This window comes from Macaca fascicularis, chromosome 3, assembly GCF_037993035.2.
Source record: "Macaca fascicularis isolate 582-1 chromosome 3, T2T-MFA8v1.1".
NCBI classification, from domain to species: domain Eukaryota; kingdom Metazoa; phylum Chordata; class Mammalia; order Primates; family Cercopithecidae; genus Macaca; species Macaca fascicularis.
The window spans coordinates 60,616,957-60,639,729 of record NC_088377.1 but is presented as its reverse complement, the minus strand read 5'-3'; the positions used below and the strand labels follow the sequence as shown (position 1 = coordinate 60,639,729).

The 22,773-nt window shown below is 46.9% G+C and overlaps 1 long non-coding RNA gene and 1 pseudogene across 6 annotated transcripts in view; both read left to right on the top strand.

The window, feature by feature from the left end:
• LOC102145016 (uncharacterized) overlaps positions 1 to 9,300 on the top strand; it is a 72,735-nt gene extending 63,435 nt beyond the window's left edge. For 3 of the 6 annotated variants that reach the window (XR_012432365.1, XR_012432367.1, XR_012432362.1), the window contains 2 exons: positions 418 to 482; positions 9,161 to 9,300. This is a non-coding gene — a long non-coding RNA (uncharacterized lncRNA). Of the gene's footprint in view, positions 1 to 417; positions 2,445 to 8,230; positions 8,368 to 9,160 lie in introns of those variants that run through there. The other 3 variants (XR_012432364.1, XR_010585596.2, XR_012432363.1) reach the window with 3 other exon arrangements.
• Positions 9,301 to 13,057: 3,757 nt separating this feature from the next.
• Positions 13,058 to 15,690, top strand: LOC102141133 (uncharacterized; annotated as a pseudogene).
• The last annotated feature ends 7,083 nt before the right edge of the window (positions 15,691 to 22,773 follow it).

Sequence of the window (22,773 nt, the reverse complement as noted above, 5' to 3'; positions counted from 1 at the left end):
TTGCCCAGGCTGATCTCAAACTGCTTGACTCAAGTAATATACCCCTCTCAGCCTCCCAAAATGCTGAGATTATAGGCATAAGCCACCATGCTCAACCAAGACTGAGTTTCTTAAACCAAATAAAGATTAAGTGAGATTACTTGAGACCAGGAGGTTGAGACTGCAGTGAGCCCTGATTGTACCACTGCACTCCAGCCTAGGTGACAGAATGAGACTGTCTCAAAAAATAAAATAAAATAAAGTACAATCAAATATAAATTAACTCTTTATAACATTCCTAGTAACTTTTCCTCCTAAGTGTTCCCCACAAGCCTTTGAATTTTGTTAAAATTTCACGTACCATTTAAAACATTTAAGAACTTATATCTGTCTGTGTCATCCCTCTTTTTCAAAAGAATGTCTTTTTGTCACTTCTAGCTGGATCTACCATGAAAGACTTCAGAATCCAGGAAGAGAGACTGACTGGGCAACATGTTATTCAGGTACAAAAAGACTTGGACTATGACTCAGAAATGATCAAATAACAGTGCATGCATCAAGTGCAATGGGAAGCTCTTCTGGAGGGTGACAGAAGCTTCCAATTAAGGTGACATTGAAGCCGGGTCCTGAAAGATGAGGAAGAGTTGTATGAGAGTGGAGAGGGAAGGGGGAGGTGGAGGGATGGGGAATGGGCTGGGATGGGATGGAGGGAGCTGCCCAGGCAGGGAAACCAACACTGTAAAGACCTGGACAATGAAGATGGCACATTTTGTTCAGGGAATGGTGAATTAAGTATGATGGGAATGCTTTGGAGAGACAGTAATTTGCTTGTATGGAATTTTGCCTGAGAGAACTCATTACAATTTCTTTCTTTTTTTTTTTTTTTTGGGACAGAGTCTCGCTCTGTCGCCCAGGCTGGAGCGCAGTGGCACGATCTCGGCTGCACTGCAAGCTCCGCCTCCCGGGTTCACGCCATTTTCCTGCCTCAGCCTCCTGAGTAGCTGGGACTACAGGCGCCCGCCACCGCGCCCGGCTAATTTTTGTATATTTAGTAGAGACGGGGTTTCACTGTGGTCTCGATCTCCTGACCTTGTGATCCGCCCACCTCGGCCTCCCAAAGTGCTGGGATTACAGGCGTGAGCCACCGCACCCAGCCCTCATTACAATTTCTAATTTGTTGATGTTATCATGCATCACTGTCCTTGTCAGATAGTTTGGAATAGGTATAATGATCACACTAACACCAAGCATAGTATTTCATTAGTTCTCATAAAATCACAGGCAGGTGCCACAGTTATCCCCATTTTATGAATGAAGTGATGAAGACTTAGGGATAATGAGTGATTTGCCCAAGCTCGCCTGGATATTAAGACTGAGTCAAATGTCGGGTCTGGTCTGACTTTAATGCTTGCTTTGTTCATGAGCACCACGTGTTGCCTCTCCTATGCCGTTAAGCAGGTAGACAGGTGAAAGAAAAGCCTGTGTTTGTCTCTCCTCACACACTTCTGACTGAATGTGTGTGTGGAGTTTCTACACCAAATTCTCCAATGCTCTGGATATTAACTGGGTATCCCACAATTTTATTCTGACACTACCTGGAGTTGGCACAGACCCCACAGATGAGGGGCTCAGTCCCACGAGACCACCCTCGTTTCAGATGCCAGTGGCAAGTCCTAGGTTGTCACCTGTACTTTTGACCCATCTGTTATAAATCAGGGGTTCCCATGACCGCCTTCTTGGGTTTAATAATTTGCTAGAACAGTTTACAGAACTCAGAAAAACAGTTTATTTTTTTCTGAGAGACAGGGTCTCATTTTATCGCCCAGGCTGGTGTGCAGTGGTGCAGTCATAGCTCACTGCAGCCTCGACTGCCTGGGCTCAAGTGGTCCTCCCACCTCAGCCTCCCTATTAGCTGAGACTACACGTCTGCACCACTACATCTGGCTAATTAATTTCTTTTATTTTTCGTAGAAATGGGGTCTTGTTATGTTGCCCAGTCTGGCCACAAATTCCTGGGCTCAAGCGATCCTCCCACCTCAGCCTCTTAAAGTGCTGGGATTACAGATGTGAGCCACCACATCGGGCCAGTTCATTTCCTATTACTGGTTCATTGTAAAGGATACATCTCAGAAACAGCCAGTGAAAGAGATGTACATGCTGGATGTGGTGGCTTATGCCTGTAATCCCAGCACTTTGGGAGGCTGAGGTGGGAAGATCACTTAACCTCAGGAGTTTGAGACCACCCTGGGCAATATGATGAAAACCTGTCTCTACAAAAAAAAAAAAAAAAAAAAAATAGCCAGGTGTGGTGTTGTGCACCTATAGTTCCAGCTACAGGGAAGCTGAGGTGAGAGGATGCCTTGAGCTGGGGACTGGGGAGGCTTAGGTTGTAGTGAGCTGAGATTGTGCCACTGCACTCTAGCCTGGACAAAAGAGCCAGACCCTCTCAAAAAAAAGAAAAGAAAGATGTCCAGGGCAAGGTAAGTTTGGAGGGGCACAGAGCTCCCATGCACTCTGTTGAACATGCTACCCTCCCAGCATCTCCTGTGTTCAGCAACCCTGGAAGCTCTGCAGTCCTGTTGTTCAGGGTGTTTATGGAGGCTTTATTATGCAAGCATGATTGATAAAATCCTTGGCCATTGGTGATTAAGTCGATCTCCAGCCCCACTTGCCTCCTGGAGTTAAGCGGGTGAGGCTGAAAGTTCCAAGCCTCTAATCATCTGGTTGCTTCCTCTGGCAGTCAGCCCTCCTCCTGAAGAGATCTAGGAGCTTGCAGCCACCCATTCATCTCGACAACATCCCCAAATGCATTCTTATCATGCTGGAGATCCCAGAGTTCTTAGAGGCTCTTGTGTTAGAAACCTGGGACCAAGACCAAATATTAAAACAAAAGATGCTCCTATCACCTCTATCACTGAGGTCTTTATAAAAGCTTTAGAAGCTCTGTACCAGGAACCAGGGACAGAGACCAAATATATTTTTCTTTTCTTTTCTTTTTTTGAGACAGAATCTCCCCGTGTCATCCAGGCTGGAGTGCAGTGATGTGATCATAGCTCACTATAGCTTTGACCTCCTGAGCTCAAGGGATCCTCCCACTTCAGCTTCCCAAGTAGCTGGGACTACACATGCATGTCACCCATACCCAGCTCATTTTTGTAGAGATGAAATTTAGTTATGTCGCCCAGGCTGATCTGAAACTCCTGGGCTAAAGTGATCGTCTCACCTCAGCTTCTTAAGTAGCTGGGACTACAGGCACACACCACATCCAGCTAACATTTGTTTTCATTTTTTTCTAGAGGTGGGGTCCCACTATGTTGTTCAGGCTAGTTTCAAACTTTGGGCCTCAGGTGTTCCTCCTGCCTTGACCTCCCAGAGTGTTAGTATTATGGGTGAGAGCCACCATGCCCAGCAATCACAAGGGTCTTTATAAAAGAAAGAGGGGCCGGGTGCAGTGGCTCAAGCCTGTAATCCCAGCACTTTGGGAGGCCAAGACGGGCGGATCACGAGGTCAAGAGATCAAGACCATCCTGGCTAACATGGTGAAACCCCATCTCTACTGAAAAATACAAAAAACTAGCCGGGCGAGGTGGTGGGCGCCTTCCCAGCTACTCGGTAGGCTGAGGCAGGAGAATGGCATAAATCCGGGAGGCAGAGCTTGCAGTGAGCTGAGATCCGGCCACTGCACTCCAGCCTGGGAGACAGAGCGAGACTCTGTCTCAAAAAAAAAAAAAAAACAAAATGAGGGTAGGAGAGTCAGAACTGGAGAAGGAGATGTGGTTGATGGAAGCAGAGGTCAGAGAGGGAGATTTGAAGATGCTTCACTTCTGACTTTGAAGATGGAGTCAGGGGCCATGATCCAAGGAATGGGGATGGCTTCTAGAAGCTGGAAAAGCCAAGGGTACACTTTAGAGCCTTCAAAAGGAATGTAGCCCTGCTGACACCTTGACTTTAGCCTTAATAAACCTAGTTTGGGCTTCTGGCCCCCAGAATTGTAAGATGGTAGATTTGTAGTGTTTTAAGCCACTAAATTTAGGAAACTGCAAACTATGTTGCAACAGCAAGAAGAAATGAACATGAAACCAGGCATGGTGGCTCATGCTGGCAATCGCAGCACTTTAGGAATTTTAGGCAGGAAGATCACTTGAGACCAGGAATTCAAGACCAGCCTGTGCAACATAGTGAGACCTTGTGTCTACAAAAAATAAAAAAAATGGCCAGGCATGGTGGCTTATGCCTATAATCCCAGCACTTTGGAAGGCTGGATCACCTGAGGTCAGGCGTTTGAAACCAGCCTGGCCAACATTGTGAAACGCCATCTCTACTAAAAATACAAAACTTAGCCGGGCGTGGTGCCACGTGCCTGTAATCCCAGCTACTTGGGAGGTTGAGGCAGGAGGATTACTTGAATCTGGGAGGTGAAGGTTGCAGTGAGCCGGGATTGCACCATTGCACTTCAGCCTGGGCAAGAAGAGTGAAACTTCGTCTCAAAATAAAATAAAATTCTAAAAAAATTAATTAGGCATGATGGCATGCACTGTCTGTAGTCCCAGCTACTAGGGAGGCTGAGGTGGGAGGATCGCTTGAGCCTGGGAATTTGAGGTGGCAGTGAGCTGTGACTGTGCTACTGCGCTCCAGCCTTGGTGACAGAGTGAGATCTTGACACAAAAAAAAAAAGAAGGAAGAGAGGTGGGGGGAGGGAGGGAGGTGAGGGGAGGGAAGGGAAGGAAAGAAAGAAGGAAGGAAGAAATTAGCATGGTGGGCATGAGGACAGATGGCAATGTTAAATAAAATGGTCAGGGGTGGCCTCCTAAGTGAAAATTAAGCCAAGATTTGAAGGAGGGGAAGGAGCTGGCCGAGGTGCTGAGGGAAGAGGATTGTAGGCAGAAACAACGGAATAAAGTGTCTGAGGTGTGTCTGAGGCTCTGGAAGGAGGTCAGTGGAGCAGAAGGAGAGAGGGAGAGAATTAGGGCAGGAGGCCAGGGGGTTGCTGGGCTGGGATCAGCACAGATCGTGTAAGCCCTGGGAGGTTATTGCTGGGGCTTTGGCTTTTACTCTGACTGAGATGGGAACTGTGGGAGGGTTCTGAGCAGAGAGACGACATGATCTCTCTCCCGATTTAAAAGCATTCTCTGGCTGCTGAGTTGAGAAAGACTGTGGGAAGATTTGGGTAGAAGCATGGGGGCCAAGCTGCGGCAACATCCAGGCGGGAGATGATAGTGGTCCTGACCAGGGTCATAGTGGTGGTGAGAGATGGTCAGAGGAGAGAAGCAGGGGAGGAGGCCAGGGGGTTGCTGGGTGGAGATCTTCAATACATGTTGAAGACACAACAGGATTTCCCGACAGACTGGATGTGAGAGAAGGCAGAGGTCAAGGTTGAGATAGATTCTTACTGAATTATTAAGTAATTTTTAAAAACACTACTGCCTTTCTCAATCCTATCAAGTATTGGATGCTAGATTAAAGAAATATCTTCAGGCTCAGTACAGTGGCTCATGCCTGTAGTCACAGTTGTTTGGGAAGCAGAGATGGGAGTATCTTAAAAGGAATTCAAGACCAGCCTGGGCAACATAGCAAGACCTCCTCTCTACAAAAATATTTTTCTTTTTTTTTTTTTTTTTTTTGAGACGGAGTTTCACTCTTGTTGCCCAGGCTGGAGTGCGGTAGTGCGGTGGCACCGTCTCAGCTCACCGCAACCTCTGCCTCCTGGGTTCAAGCGATTCTCCTGCTGCCTCAGCCTTCCTGGGTAGCTGGGATTACAGGCATACACCACCATGCCCGGCTAATTTGGTATTTTTAATAGAGATGGGGTTTCTCCATGTTGGTCAGGCTGGTCTTGAACTGCCGACCTCAGGTGATCTGCCCACCTCGGCCTCCCAAGGTGCTAGGATTACAGGCGTGAGCCACCGCGCCTGGCCAAAAATATTTTTCAATATTTAATAAAATAAAATAAATGTAGCTAGATATGGTGATGTGTACTTATAGTCCCAGCTACTCAGGAGGCTGAGGTGGGCAGATCTCTTGAGGTGTCAGGAGTTTGAGACCAGCTTGGGCAACATAGCAAGACCCTTCACTCTACAAAAAATTTAAAAAATAGCCAGGTATGGTGGCACTCAACTGTAGTACCAGCTACTGGGGAGCTGAGGCAGGAAGATGGCTTGAGCCCAGGAGGTCGAGGCTGCAGTGAGCTATAAGTGCACAACTGCATTCCAGTCTGGGTTACAGAGCAGGAGCTGTCTCACAACACAAATAGAAATACAGATAAAATAATAAAATCTCAAGTCAGAGCCTTTTGGCTCTCCAGCCCTTGCAACCCTGGAGCCGTACTGTGGGGCTTGTGTCACTGGGAATGAGGAGACCCCTGCCCAGTGTCGTTGCCAGACTAATCAGTGTTTTAAAAAATATATTAATCGGGTTGGACATGGTGGCTCATGCCTGTAATCCCAGCACTTTGGGAGAGCCAGGTGAGTGGATCACCTGAGGTCAGGAGTTCGAGACCAGCCTGGCCAACATGATGAAACCCTGTCTCTACTAAAAAAAATACAAAACTTAGCCAGGCGTGGTGGGCACCTGTAATCCCAGCTACTCGGGAGGCTGAGGCAGGAGAATTGCTTGAACCTGGGGAATGGAGGTTACGGTGAGCTGAGATCACGCTACTTCACTCCAGCCTGGACGAAAGAATGAGACTCCGTCTCAAAAAACAAACAAAAAAAATTATATCAACATGTAATGGTTTTATTATTAATATGTAATAAATAATAAATTTATTATTATTTTTTGAGACGGAGTCTCGCTCTGTCAGAAGGCTGGAGTGCAGTGGTGCGATCTCAGCTCACCACAACCTCCGCCTCCTGAGTTGAAGCAATTCTCTTGCCTCAGCCTCCCGAGTAGCTGGGATTACAGGTGTGTGCCACCATGCCCAGCTCATTTTTGTATTTTTAGTAGAGGTGGGGTTTCACCATGTTGGCCAGGATGATCTTGATCTCTTGACTTTGTGATCCGCCCACCTCAGCCTCCTAAAGTGCTAGGGTTACAGGAGTGAGCCACTGTGCCCCGCCAAATATTTTAAAAATTTTGTCTTGTATTACTTCTATCAACAGGTAATGGTTCTATTATTAATATGTAATGAATAATATTTTTAAAATTTTCTCTTATTTTCTAATTTTAATATAATTATTTATATAAAGAAAAAGTCTTAGAGATCTTCAACAAAGTTAAAAAATGTAGAGGGATGCTAGACCCAGAAAGATTAAGAACTTCTAGTTAGAAATATTCAGAGTAGGCCAGGCGCGGTGGCTCAAGCCTGTAATCCCAGCACTTTGGGAGGCCGAGACGGGCGGATCACGAGGTCAGGAGATCAAGACCATCCTGGCTAACATGGTGAAACCCCGTCTCTACTAAAAAAATACAAAAAAACTAGCCAGGCGAGGTGGCGGGCGCCTGTAGTCCCAGCTACTCCGGAGGCTGAGGCAGGAGAATGGCGTAAACCCAGGAGGCAGAGCTTGCAGTGAGCTGAGATCTGGCCACTGCACTCCAGCCTGGGCGACAGAGCGAGACTCCGTCTCAAAAAAAAAAAAAAAAAAAAAAGAAATATTCAGAGTAAGCCACATACAACTTGCTACTTGATCTATTTTCTTTCTTTCTTTTTTGTTTTGGGAGATGGGGTCTCAGTCTGTCACCCAGGCTGGAGTACAGTGGTGCAATCACAGCTCACTGCAGCCTTGAACTCCTGGGCTAAGGCTCCTTCTGCCTCAGCCTCCTGAGTAGCTGGGACTGTAGGTATACATGATGATACCTGGCTAATTTTTAAATTGTTTTGTAGACATGGGGTCTCACTTTGTTGGCCAGGCTGGTGTCAAACTCCTGGCCTCGAGTGACCCTTCCACCCCTGCCTCCCATCCTAGAGGTATGAGCCACCACAACAAGCACTTGTTCAAATTTCTAAAAAAATAAGAAATTTCTATAGTAAGGCTGTGGGATGATGGCAGAAAGATCAAAGTAGAAAAACAGAAGAATAAGTTCAAATGACTTATTCACACATATTCTTTTGACAGCAAGAAGAACTTTTAGTAGATACATTTCTTCATTTCTTACAAACAAAAGGCAAATAAACAATGTTGTACAGGAACTTCAACACACACTGTACAATATTTCCACTTTGCTGACATCAGTTGTGGAAATTCTTCATGGTTTACTTAACTATCACTATCAGTAATTTGCTTCTCTGATCTTTTTTTTTTTTTTTTTTTTTGAGGTGGAGTCTCACTCTGTCGCCCAGGCTGGAGTGCAGTGGCCGGATCTCAGCTCACTGCAAGCTCTGCCTCCCAGGTTCACGCCATTCTCCTGCCTCAGCCTCCGGAGTAGCTGGGACTACAGGCGCCCGCCACCTCGCCCGGCTAGTTTTTTGTATTTTTTAATAGAGACGGAGTTTCACCGTGTTAGCCAAGATGGTCTCGATCTCCTGACCTCATGATCCACCCGTCTCGGCCTCCCAAAGTGCTGGGATTACAGGCTTGAGCCACCGCGCCCGCCCTCTCTCTGATCATTTTTATCAACTTCCTCATCTGTAAACTTCTTTTTTTTTTTTTTTTTTTTTGAGACGGAGTCTCGCGCTGTGTCACCCAGGCTGGAGTGCAGTGGCGCGATCTCGGCTCACTGCAAGCTCCGCCTCGCAGGTTCACGCCATTCTCCTGCCTCAGCCTCCGAGTAGCTGGGACTACAGGCGCCCGCCACCACGCCCGGCTAGTTTTTTGTATTTTTAGTAGAGACGGGGTTTCACCATGTTAGCCAGGATGGTCTCGATCTCCTGACCTCGTGATCCACCCGCCTCGGCCTCCCAAAGTGCTGGGATTACAGGCTTGAGCCACCGCGCCCGGCCTCATCTGTTAACTTCTCTCCAAGGTATGTCATATCATGACATACTGCTGCTGCATGAACATGGCCAGTGTCATTTTATTAAACATGTAGAATGCTTCCCTAATTTCTTTTTTTACCCTCTGTCTCTGTGTTTTGCATTTTTCTTACCTTTATTGTCAGAAACTCCAGAAAGTCAATCATACTAATTTATCACCATTTGCTTCATTAATTTATACTTTGCTTATATGGAATTTTGCCCAATAGACCTCACTACAATTTCTAACCCATTTTTTGTTTTTTGTTTTGTTTTGTTTTGTTTCTGAGACAGGGTCTTGCTCCATTGTCCAGGCTGGAGTGTAGTGGTGCCATCACAGCTGACCGTAACCTCAACCTCGCAGGCTCAAGCGATCCTCGCACCTCAGCCTCCCAAGTGGCTGAGACTATAGATGCTTGCTACTATGCCCAACTAATACTTAGACTTTTCCTATATGTGGGTTCCAGAGGGCTGAAAGTGAAACGTGAGTATGCATGGATTTTGGTATATGCAGAGATGGGGAGCTGGAACTAATCCTCTCTGTATACTGAGGGATGACTGTATATATTTTTACAATTATGCTGTAGGGCACATATTGTTCCATAACCTTGAAAATGATAATTTTAATGAAAATTATTTTTAATTGAGTGGAATAATAATAATAAAAGTAGCAGCTGGACAGGTGTGGTGGCTCACACCGGTAATCACAACACTTTGGGAGGCTGAGGTAGGAGGGTGGCTTGAGGCCAAGAGTTTCAGACAGGATTTGGAAACCAAAGGAATCACCATCCCTACAGAAAAATACATGAATTAGCCTAGTGTGGTGGCATGTTCCTGTAGTCTCAGCTACTTGGGAAGCAGCTGTGGGAGGATCACTTGAGCCCAGGGAGGTTGAGACTGTAGTGAGTCATGATCAGGCCTCTGCACTCCTGCCTGGGTGACAGAGTGAGACCCTGTCTCAAAACAACAAAAAAGTAGCAGCTAACATGAACTGACCTTTTACTAGGTGCCTATAAATACCATAATATAATTTCTTATAACTGTTTCTTATTTCACTTAACCACTCTGTCTTCGATTACTCCCAGAATTTCACCGTGTTTATGCAGATGACCTTTTGTTTAGATTGAATTGTCTCCCAAGGTATTTCCAGAAGTGAGATTACTGTGAGTCATGGTGAATGGACATTCTCATTGCCCTTGATATAAATTGACAAGGTTTTGGGTGCCTCCTGGCTATAATCCCAGCATTTTGGGAGGCTAAGGCAGGAGGATTGCTTGAGGCCAAGAGTTGGAGGAGGCAGTAAAGTAAGACCCTGTCTCTATTATTTTAAAAAATTGCCAAGCTTTACCCTGGAAGGCTTAGGTACAATTTAAACACCCCTCATAGTATAAGAAGGAGTCCATTTCACTGCACCTTTGCCAGCACAGGGTATTATAATTTAATAAGTTATTTTTTGTTTGATTATTTTAAATAGATAAAAGACCTCATATTACTTTGTCACATTTCAACATCTTTCCTTAGCTTATTAGCTCTATTTCTTTTCTGTCTGTAAATGGTTTTTGTGGTGGTGGTTTTGTTTGAGGCAGGGTCTTGCTCTGTCCCCCAGGCTTGACTCTAGTGTCATAATCATGACTTACTGCAGCCTTGACCTCCCAGGATCAAACTATCCTTTTGCTTCAGCTTCCTGAGGAGCTGGGACTACAAGTGTGCACCACCACTCCCAGCTAATTTTATTCTTTTTTTGAATAGAGACAGGGTCTCACTGTGTTGTCCAGGCCAGCCTCTAGCTTCTGGCCTCAAGCAGTCCTCCTGTGTTGGCTTCTTAAATTGCTGGAATTTCAGGCATGAGCCACCATGCCTGACCAGGGCTAGTCCTACATTCTCTAGAGTTCTCTTTACTTTGTGCTAGCCAGTCTCTCATTATGTTGTTCCCCTGTTATAATGAATAATTCTCTGTATTAAATTTTACACACTTTAAATTTTTGAGTGGTTTACATCTCCTGATTAGACACTGATATGCTAAGAAGGGTCCCTGGAGATAGACTCACATAGATGGGATTTGGACATGAGTTTGGTTATCCAAGGGACTATACTGAGCTCCTTGCCAGTGGAAAATGGGATGCTGGTGATTTCCAGAAAGTGACCTCACAGTGACTCAAGCTACCACTTACTGTTGATTGTGATGAAATGCCAGCTGAGGCACATGCCTTGGGAGCTAAGTGGTTACTGCACTTGACCGCTATGAAGACTGTTGTGGGAACCGTCCTTTTGGATGTACATCAGCAGGGGTCCCCAACCCCTGAGCCATGGAGCTATAAGGAGCCACACAGCAGGAGGTGAGTGGTGTCGAGTAAGGGAAGCTGCATCTGTATTTACAGCCACTCCCCATTGCTCATATTCCCACCTGAGCTCCGCCTTCTCTCAGATCAGCAGCAGCATTAGATTCTCATAGGAGCATGCATCCTATGTGAACCATGCATGCGAGAGATCTGGGTTGCACTGTCCCTGTGAGAATCTAATACCTGATGATCTGTCACTTTCTCCCGTCAAGCTCAGATGGGACCGTCTTGTTGCAGGAAAACAAGCTTAACATGCCCACTGATTCTATATTATGGTGAGTTCTATAATTATTTCATTATATATTACAATGTAATAATGGAAAAAAGTGCCTAATAAATGTAATGTGCTTAAATCTTTTGGCTCAGCTCCTGCCTCCTGGCAGCCTCTCCAGGTCCAGAACTTTCTCCAGTCGGCCTCTACGGGTCAAGCTCATGGCTCACAATGGCCTATTTAGGCCCATACCCTACCTCATGACAGCCTCCACAGGCCCAGCTCCATCATTACAACGGCCTCTTGAGGCCCAGCTCCTGCCTCCCAGCCTTCTCTCCAGGCCCAGAACTTTCTCAAGTCGACCTCACCAGGCCCAGCTACTGCCTCTCATCAGCCTCCCAAGGGCCAGCTTTTGCTTCACAGCCACCTTCCAAAACTCAGCTCCTGTTTTACAGTGGCCTTTTGAGACCCACCTTCTGTTTCCTGGCGGCCTGTACGGGCCTAGCTCCTGCCGTACAACAGCCTCTTTAGTCCCCCCAGCTCCTGCCTCTGGGCGGCCTATACAGGCCCAAAATGTTCACAAGTCGGCCCCTCAAGGCCCAGCTCCTGCCTTCCGTCAGCCTCTCCAGGCCCAGCTGCTGCCTCTAGGTGGCCTCTACAGGCCAAACTCTTTCTCCTGGCTGTGTCTGGAGGCCCAACTCCTGCCTCACAACAACCTCTTTTGGCTGAGCTCCTGTCCAGCTCCTGGTGGCCTTTGTAGGCCCAAAACTGCCTCAAGTCAAGTTCTCCAGACCCACTTCTGCCTCCCAATGGCCTGGACAGGCCCAGCTCCTGTGTGACAATGGCCTCTCCAGGCCCAGCTCTTGCCTCCCAGCGGACTCTCCAGGCCCAGCTTTTGCCTCACAGAGGTCTTCCCCGAACAAGTTTCTACCTGCCTCCTGGCAGCCTCTACAGGCCCAGGTCCTGCCTCACACTAACCTCATTATGCCCAGCTCATGCCTCATGGCAGCATCCTTAGGCCCAGCTCCTGCGCCCAACAGGCTGTCCAGGCCCAAAACTTCCTCAAGTCCCCTCTTCAGGCATAGCTCCTGCCTAACACTGGCCTCTTTAGGCACAGCTCTTGCTTCTCGGTGGCCTCGCCAGGCCCAGCACCTGCATCCCGGTGGCTTCTCCAGACCAAGAATTTTCTCAAGTCTGCCATTCCAGCCCAAACTCCTGCCTCCCATCGGCCTCTACAGGTCCAACCTCTGCCTCACAGCAGACTCTCCAGGCCCAGCATCTGCCTCACCACAGCCCCCCAGGCCAACCTCCTGCCTTTCGGCAGCTTCTAGAGGCCTAGCTCCTGCCTCCCAGTGGCCTCTCTAGGCCAAGCTCATGCCTCACGGTGGCCATTCTGGCCCAGCTTTTGCCTTTTGGCAGCCTCTCTAGGCCCAGAACTTCCACAAGTGAGCCTCTCCAGGCCCAGCTCTTCCTCCCGGCTGGATCTCCAGGCCCACCTCCTGCCTCACAACTTCTTTCGGCTCAGCTCCTGCCCGGCTCCTGGAGGTCTCTGTAGGCCCAAAACTTCCTCACATCAAGCTCACCCGCACAAACTTCTGCCTTCTGGTGGCCTGGATAGGCCCAGCTCCTGCGTGACAATGGCCTCTCCAGGCCCAGCTCTTGCTTCACGGAGGTCGTCCCCGGCCAAGTTCCTGCCTGCCTCCCAGCAGCCTCAACAGGCCCAGCTCCTACCTCACACTGGCATCATTAGGCCCAGTTCATGCCTCACAGTGGCCTCTCCAGGCTGATCTCTTGTCTCACACTGGCCCCTTTAGGCCCAGCTCATGCCTCTTGGCAGCCTCTTCAGGCCCAACTTCTGTGTCCTGGCAGCCTCTCCAGGCCCAGCTCCTGCCTCCTGTCAGCCTCTACAGGCCCAATATCTGCCTCACAGCAGATTCTCCAGGCCCAGCATCTGCCTCACCGTGGCCCCCCCAAGCCAAGCCCCTGCCTTTCAGCAGCCTCTACACACCCAGCTCCAGCCACCCAGTGGCTCTTCAGGCCAAGCTAATACCTCACGAGGGTTTTTCCAGGCCCAACTTTTGTCTCATGGTAACCTTCCCTGGCCAGGTTTCCACCTATTTCCTGGCAGCCTGGACAGGCCCAGGTCCTGCCACACACTGGCCTCTCTACGCCCAGCTCATGCCTCACAGTGGCCTCTCCAGGCCCAGCTCCTGTCCCGGGACATCATCTACAGGTCCAAAACTTCCTCAAGTCGGCCTCTCCAGGCCCAGTTGCTGCCTCCTGGCGTCCTCTCCAGGCCTAGCTCTTCCTCCTGGCTGTATCTACAAGCCCAACTCCTGCTTCACAACAACCTTTTATGGTTCAGCTCCTGCCCAGCTCCTGCCAGCCTTTGTAGGCCCAAAACTTCCTCAAGTCAAGCTCTTTAGGCCCACCTTCTGCCTCGCAGTGGCCTGTACAGACCCAACTCTGGCTTGAGAACAGCCTCTGCAGGCCCCGCTCTTGCCTCCTAGCACCCTCTCCAGGCCCAACTCTTGCCTCATAGTGGCTTCCGTGGGCCAAGTTTCCACCTGCCTCCCAGCAGCCTCAACAGGCCTAGCTCCTCCCTCACAGAGGCTTGTTTATGCCCAGTCGATGCCTCTGGCAACCTATCCAGGCCCAGCTCCTGCCTCATACTGGCCTCTCTAGGCCAAGGTCCTTTCTCATACTGGCCTGTTTAGGCCCAGCTCATTCCTCTCGTCATCTCTCCAGGCCCAGCTTTTGCCTGTTGTTGGCCTCTGCCTCACAGTGCACCTTCCAGGCCCACCTCTTGCCTCACCGTGGCCTCCTGCAGCCAGATTCCTGCCTTTTCGCAGCCTCTACAGGCCTAACTGCTGCCTCCCAATGGCCTTTGTAGGCCACGCTCATGCCTCACAGTGGCCTTTCCAGGCCTAGCTTTTGCTTTTTGGCATCCACTCCAGGCCCAGAACTTCCCCCAGTCAGCCTCTCCAGGCCTAGCTCTTCCTCCCAGCAACCTCTGCAGGTCCAAATCGTCTGCAAGTTGGCCTCTCTGGCCCAGCTCCTGCCTCCTGGCGGCCTCTGAAGACTCAAATCATCCTCCAGTTGGTTTTTCCAGGCCCAGCTCCTGCCTTTTGGTGGCCTCTCCAGGTGCAAAACTTTCTCCTGTCAGCCTGTCCAGGCCCAGCTCATGCCTCTCGGTGGCCTTCCCAGGCCCTGCTTTTGACTTTTGGTGGCCTCTTCAGGCCCAGAACTTGACCTGAAGTTGGCCTCTCCAGGCCCAGCTCCTGCCTTCTGAAGGCCTGTACAAGCCCAACCTCTGCCTCACAGTGGACTCTCCACGCCCAGCTCTTGCCTCACTGTAGCCTCACTAGTCCAAAACTCCTACCTTTTGGCAACTTTGACAAGCCCAGCTTCTGCCTTTCAATGACCTCTTTGGGCCCAGCTCATTCCTTACAATGGCCTTTCCAGGCCCAGTTTTTCCCTTTTGGCAGCCTCTCCAGGCCCAGAACTTCTTCTTTAGGCCCAGTTGCTGCCTCCTGCCATCCTCTCCAGGCCCAGCTCTTCCTCACGGCTCTGTCTATAGGCCCAACTCCTGCCTCACAACAACGTCTTTGGACTCAGCTACTGCCCAGCTCCTGGTGGCCTTTATAGGCCCAAAACTTTCTCAAATCAAGCTCTCCAGACCTATTGTCAACCTCGTGGCTGCCTGAACAGGCCCAGCTCCTGCCTGACAATGGCCTCTCCAGGCTTTACTCCTGCCTCACAGTGGGCTTTCCAGGCCTAGCTCTTGCCTCATGGTGGCCTTCCCCGGCCATGTTCCTATCTGACTTCCGGCAGCCTCAACTGGCCCAGCTTCTGCCTTGCACTGGCGTCTCTAGGCCCAGCTCCTTTCTCACGGTGGCCTCACCAGGCCCATCTCCTGCCTCAAATCTACCTCCCAAGACCCAGGTCTTGTCTCATGGTAGTCTCTCTTACACCAGCTCCTGCCTCACAATGGCCTCGTCTGGCCCATCTTCTGCCTCACAGTGACCACTCAAGGCCCATCTTCTGCCTCATGGTGGCCTCTTCTGGTTTTGCTCTTGCCTCACAGTTGCCTCTTGCAGATCCAGCTTTAAGTCTTTGATGGTCAACAGCATCAAGGAGCCTAAAGCTTCCCTGGACTCTCATTTGTTCACTTCACAGCAGAGTGCCTTAGCAAAAGCCATCTCTTCTTTTAACCTTGAGAGTGGATTTCTGACAAATCGATAGTAAATTCTGCCTGTGTGGTTTCACAATGATTTCTGTTTTATTTAGTGTCCCATGGTTTTTCTTGTCTACTGGGGATGAGGAGGCAATGGGCCTCTGCTTGGGCCCTTTGTCTTTGCCCTGGACATGGTAGCTTCTCACTTCATGTCTTCTTTTTTTATATTTTTTACAGTTTTTTTTTTTCCTTAGGGTCTTGCTCTGTCACCCAGGCTGGAGTGTAGTCATGTGATTATGGCTCACTGCAGACTTGGCCTCTTGGCCTCAAGTGATCCTCCCAGCTCAGCATTTTGAGTAGCTGAGACTACAGGTTCATTCCAATATGCCTGGTTAATTTCTTATTTTTTCTGAGAGGTTGGTTCTCACTGTGTTGCCCAGGCTGGTCCCAAACTTTTGAACACAAGCAGTCCTTTTGCCTGGGCCTCCCAAAGTGCTGAGATTACAAGCATGAGCCATCATGCCTGGCCTGCCATTTGCTTGTCATGAACTATTAAGAATTTACTTTTTGATTAATATACTATGACTATATACATTTGTAGAGAGAGATTTTACATTTTTCTTGGATACCAATTTTTTTTTTTTTTTTTTTTTTTTTGAGGCAAGTTACTGCTTTGTCATTTAGGATGGAGTGCAGTGGTGTGATCTCAGCTCACTGCAAACTCTGCTTTCTTGGCTTAAGTGATCCTCTCACATCAGCCTCCTGAGTAGCTGGGACCCCAGGTATGAGCCACCATGCCCAGGTAATTTTTATATTTGTTATAGAGAGGGGGTTCTCACGATATTTCCCAGACTGGTTTCAAACTCCTGGGCTCAAGCAATCCTTCCACCTCAGCCTCCCACAGTGCTGGGATTACAGGTGGGAGCCATCACATCTGGCCTGCCATTTTCTTTTCAATGATCATTAAGAATTCACTTTATGCCAGGCACAGTGGCTCATGCCTGTAATCCCAGCACTTTGGGAGGATGACATGGGTCTATCATGAGGTCAGGAGTTCAAGACCAGCCTGGCCAAAATGGTGAAATCCCGTCACTACTAAAAATAGAAAAATTAACCAGGTGTGGTGTCAGGCGCCTGTAATCCCAGCTACTCAGGAGACTGAGGCAGGAGAATTGCTTGAACCCAGGGGGGCTGAGATGGAGGTGAGCTGAGATCGAGCCACTGCACTCCAGCCTGGGCGACACAGGGAAACTCCATCTCAAAAAAAAAAAAAAAGAATTGACTGGGTGCGGTGGCTCACGCCTGTAATCCCAGCACTTTGGGAGGCCGAGGCAGGTGGATCACGAGGTCAGGAAATCGAGACCATCCTGGCTAACACAGTGAAACCCCGTCTCTACTAAAAATGCAAAAAATTAGCTGGGTGTGGTGGTGGGCGCCTGTAGTCCCAGCTACTTGGGAGGCTGAGGCAGGAGAATGGTGTGAACACAGGAGGCGGAGCTTGCAGTGAGCTGAGATCACGCCACTGCACTCCAGCCTGGGCGACTGAGCAAGACTTTGTCTCAAAAAAAAAAAAAAGAATTTACTTTTTGATTATATATTGTATATATTTACTGTATACTGTAAATATTTATATATGTGTGTGTATATATATTCATATGTGAATATATGTGTATACATATGTGAATATGCGTGTATATATTCATATGTGAATATACGTGTATATTTTCATAGAATACACATACACACACACACACACACATATATATTGTGAAAGATATTTGAATACCTAGAAATTGATAGGCTTCTTCCAGGTTTTGAAACCACCCTTAGCACAAACACGAAAGAAGTACAAAGTATCATTATTAATGACCATGAACCAAGATGACCATGAGTCAATAGTACTTTGCACCTCAACCACCTTCCAGCAGAGCATCTCAAAGGGCTGGATATATCTGAACATCACATCCTTTCACTTAGATTAGGATGCTTTGTAATTACTACTTCTCTTAAGACCTCAGTGTGACCCTAGTCAACATGAAATAAAACTATTTCTCAAATCGTAGAGATACTGAATAACAGCTTTGGTCAGGAAATAGGTATTGCAGTTGGTTTGTCATGACAAATTCCTGACCTAGTCAGATGGAATATTGCAGAAATGTGTGTGTGTGTGTGAACATTCTTACGCACAGATGTAGGGGTGGAAGTGGGGGGTTGAATTTGATAAAGTCAGCAGTGGGCAGGCTGCTGGGTGGGGCAGTGTAACTGCAGCAGTGTAACTCTAGAATTAACAAATGCTTGTAAGCCTCAGTTTTCTCTCCTTGAAAATAAAGGTTATAATTCCTGCCTTGATATGTGGGTCAGGTGATTCACTAAATGCAAGATATCTAGTATATAATAGGCACTGAATTAATACTACTTTCTGTAGCTCTTAATCACTGCTTAATTTTTAAAAGTTTAGAATGACTACTGCTTTTGTTAAAATTATTTGTAATTACTATATAAAATCTAAGTCCTATAGAAAAGTACAAAACAGGCCAGGTGCTATAGCTCACACCTGTAATCCCAGCACTTTGTGAAGGCAGGGCAGGAGGATTGCTCAAGGCCAGGAGTATGAGACCTGCATGAACAACATAGCAAGATCCCATCTCTATAAAAAATTAAAAACCAGTTATGGTAATGTGCACCTGTAGTCCCAGCAACTCGGGAGGCTGAGATAGCTAGATCGCTAGAACCCAGGAGTTTGAGACTGCAGGCTGGGCAACAGAGTGAGAACCTGTCAGAAAGAGGGAGGGAGAGAGAGAGACAGAGAGAGAGAAGAGAGAGAAAAGTACAAAGAAGCAAGTAACAAATCATGAAATTTTCAACCACCAAGAAATAACTCTTAACGTTAGGTGATATGGCCAGGTGCAAAATAGCTCATGCCTGTAGTTTTAGCACTTTGGGAAGCCGAGGCAGGCAGAGCACTTGAATTCGGGAGTTCAAGATCAACCTGGCCAACATGGTGAAACCCATCTCTACTAAAAATACAAAAATTAGCCGGGTGTGTTGATGCCTGTAATCTTAACTACCTAAGAGATGAGGCATGAGAATCGCTTGAGCCTGGGAGGCAGAGGTTGCAGTGAGTGACCCAAGATCGCACCATTCCACTCTAGCCTGGGCAACAAAGAGAGACTCTGTCTCAAAACAAAAACAAAAGCAAAGGTGATAATTAACGCATACCTCTTTTTGTGCAAATAGGTAGCTAGATAAGTAGATAGATTAATGGACTGAAAATAACTCACACCTGTAATCCTCAGCATTTTGGGAGGCTGAGGCAGGCAGATCACAAGGTCCAGAGATTGAGACAATTTGGGCCAACATGGTGAAACGCTGTCTCTACTAAAAATACAAAAATACAAAAACTCCACCCTGGCGACAGAGTGAGACTCCTTCTCAAAAAAAAATAAATTTACGCATTTTATATTGTGTTTTAGTTTATATATATATATATATATATATATATATAAAACTTTTATTTTGTTTGCTACAACAGAAGCTGAAGAACCTAAAGTAAGGTGGGAGAATTTCTGAACTTCAGATAAATGCCTATGTAAAAGTGATATATTTTTATTCAACATTCATTAAAATTATTTTAAAAATAATAAAAGTATTATGAGTCTTTTCAATCTGCAGTTTGTGTTTTTACCCACAACTGCTGTATTTTTGGATTTGGTGCATGTTTGATAGTTTCTGTTTAATATGTTTATACTTGGATGACTGTTTTTTTTTTTTTTTTTTTTGACAGAGTCTTGCCCTGTTGCCCAGGCTGGAGTGCAGTGGTGCGATCTCAGCTCACTGCAACCCCTCCCCCTCTCCATCCCTCCCTTCCTTCCTTCCTTCCTTCCTTTCTTCTTTCCTTCCTTCCTTCCTTTCTTCCTTCCTTCCCTCACTCCCCCCACCCTCCCTTCCTCCTTCCTCCATTCCTGTGTTTCTTCTTTCTTTCAAGACAGGGCCTTGCTCTATCACCCAGGCTCTAGAACACAGTGGTATTATCATACCTCACTGCAGCCTCAAACTCCTGGGCTCAAAGGATCTTCCTGCCTCAGCCTCCCGAGTAGCTGGGACTACAGGCGTGCACCACCACACCTGGCTAATTTTTGTTACATTTGTAAAGATGAGGTCTTACTATGTTGCCTAGGATTGTCTCAAACTCCTGGCCTCAAGCTGTCCTCCCACCTCAGCCTCTGAAAGCACTGGGATTATAGGCATGAGCCACTGTGCCCAGCCCTGTTTCATTTTTTTAGGTTGTCTAACTCAGGGTCACCCATCAACAACCCAGTGTTAGACTACTGTCTCTAATTTCCATAATTATTTTCTTCAGTTGCTTTATCGTAGTTCTTTTATCCTCTGATTCACTTTGATGATTATATCAAGCATTTTCTATGTGTTGAACTTTTTTTTTTTTTTTTTTTTTTGAGACAGAGTCTCACTCTGTCACCCAGGCTGGAATGCAGTGGTGTAATCTCAGCTCACTGCAACCTCTGCCTCCCAAGTTCAAGCGATTCTCCTGCCTCAGCCTCCTGAAGTAACTGGGATTACAGGTGAATACCACCATGCCTGGCAAATTTTTGTATTTTTAGTAGAGACTGGGGTTTAACCACATTTGCCAGGCTGGTCTCAAACTCCTGACTTCAGGTGATTCGCCCACCACAGCCTACCAAGGTGCTGGGATTACAGATTATAGGCGTGAGCCGCTGTGCCCAGCCGCCACATTTTCTTTATTCTTTTTTCCAGTGATGGAAGGAAACATACATTGATTCCATCTCTTCACTGTTATGAATAGTTGTCTGCAAATTGTTTTTATACTTGTCAAGAGATAGAATCTGGTTTCGGGCCGGGTGCGGTGGCTCATGCCTGTAATCCCAGCACTTTGGGAGGCTGAGGTGGGTGGATCACGAGGTCAGGAGATTGAGACCATCCTGGCCAACATGGTGAAATCCCGTCTCTACTAAACATACAAAAGTTAGCTGGCCGTGGTGGCTTGTGCCTGTAGTCCCAGCTACTCAGGAGGCTGAGGCAGCAGAATCACTTGAACCCGGGTGGTGGAGGTTGCAGTGAGCTGAGATTGGGCCACTGCACTCCAGCCTAGGTGACACAGCAAGACTCTGTCTCAAAAAAAAAAAAAAATCTAGTTTATCTTCCCTTGAATGTGAATTTAGTCCCCTGCTTCTCTAAGCAGAATACAGTGGAAGTGGTGCTCATGATCTGCCAAAGTTAGGTCATAAAAGATGACACTGTTTCCACTTGGCTCTCCTTCCTGGGATGGGTGCACTTAGAACCCTTTCACCATTTTGTGAGAAAGCCCAGGCCATGTACAGAGGTGATGTGTGGGTGTTCCACCGGATAGCCCCAGCTGAGGCCCTAGCTAAGAGCCCAAATTAACCAGGAGATATTTGAGCAAGGAAACCTTTGAGACTATTCCAACTGCATACTGTTTGAAGGCAACCACGTAAGACATACAGAGGCAGAACTGCCTAGGTGAGTCTAGTCAGCCTCCAATATTGTGAGAAGACAAATAAGCATCGTTGCAACTTTATACCATTAAGCTTGAGGTGGTTTCTTACACAGCAATAGATAGCCGATACACAAAGTGATCTTCCAATATGAATATTATGTCACTTCTCCACTTGACGGCATTTAATGATTTAGAATTGAGTGTAAAAGTCAAAACCCAATCCTGAATCCATCTGACAGGGGATTAATAACTAGAGTACAAAAGGAGCTCAGGTGGAAAAAAAAAATGGGAAAAAATATAATAATCTGATGTTAAAATGGGCAAAAGATCAGAATAGATATTCCTCAAAAGAAGACATACAAATGGCAAATGGCTATATAAAAAGGTGCTCAACATCATTGATCATCAGAGAAACGCAAATCAAAACTACAAAGAGCTATCATCCTACCCCAGTTAAAATGGCTTATATCCAAAAGACAGGCAATACCAAATGCTATTGAGGATGTAGGGAAAAGGGAGCCCTGGTACCCTCTTGATGGGAATGTAAATTAGTACAACCACTATGGAGAACAGTTTGGAGGGTCCTCAAAAAACTAAAAATAGAGCTACTTTATGATCCAGTAATCTTACTGCTGGATATATACCCAAAAGAAAGAAAATCAGTATATTGAAGAAATATCTGCATTTCTTTATTTATTGCAACACTATTCACAATAGCCAAGATTTGGAATCTATTTAAGTGTCCATCAACAGGTGAATGGATAGAAAAAATGTGGTATATATACACAGTGGAATATTATTCAGCCATGAGAAAGAATAGAATCCTGTTATTTGCAACAACATAGGTATAACTGGAGATCATTATGTTAACTAAAATAAACCAGACACAGACAAATTTTGCATATTCTCAGTCATTTGTGGGTGCTAAGAATTAAAACAATTGAACTCATGAAGATAGAGAGTAGAATGATGGTTACCAGAGGCTGGGAAGGGTAGTGGGCTGGAGGGGGTGCACAGCAATGATTAATGGGTACAAAACTACAGTTAGAATGAATAAGATGCAGTAGTTGATAGTACAACAGCACGACTATAGTAAAAAATAATTTATTGTATATTTAAAAATAGCTAAAAGAGGCCAGGCGTGGTGGCCTGTAATCCCAGCACTTTGGGAGGCCGAGGGGGGCTGATCACCTGAGGTCAGGAGTTCAAGACCAGCCTGACCAACATGGAGAAACCCCATCTCTACTAAAAATACAAAAACTAGCAGGGCGTGGTGGCGCACGCCTGTAGTCCCAGCTACTCGGGAGGCTGAGGCAAGGGAATTGCTTGAACCCAGTGGGCAGAGGTTGCAGTGAGCCAAGATTGCACTCCAGCCCGGGTGACAGAGCTGAACTTTGTCTCAAAAAAAAAAAAAAAAAAGGGAAGAAAAGAAAAAAATACCATAATTGGATTGTTTGTAAAACAAAGAAAGGACAAATGCTTGAGGTGATGGGCATCCCATTCACCCTGATGTGATGATTACACATTACGTGCCTGTGTCAAAACATCTCGTGCACCGCATGCATATATACACGTACTATGCACTCACAAAAATTAAAAGTAAAGCATTTTTTTTTTTTTTTTTTTTTGAGACGGAGTCTCGCTCTGCCGCCCAGGCTGGAGCGCAGTGGCCGGATCTCGGCTCAC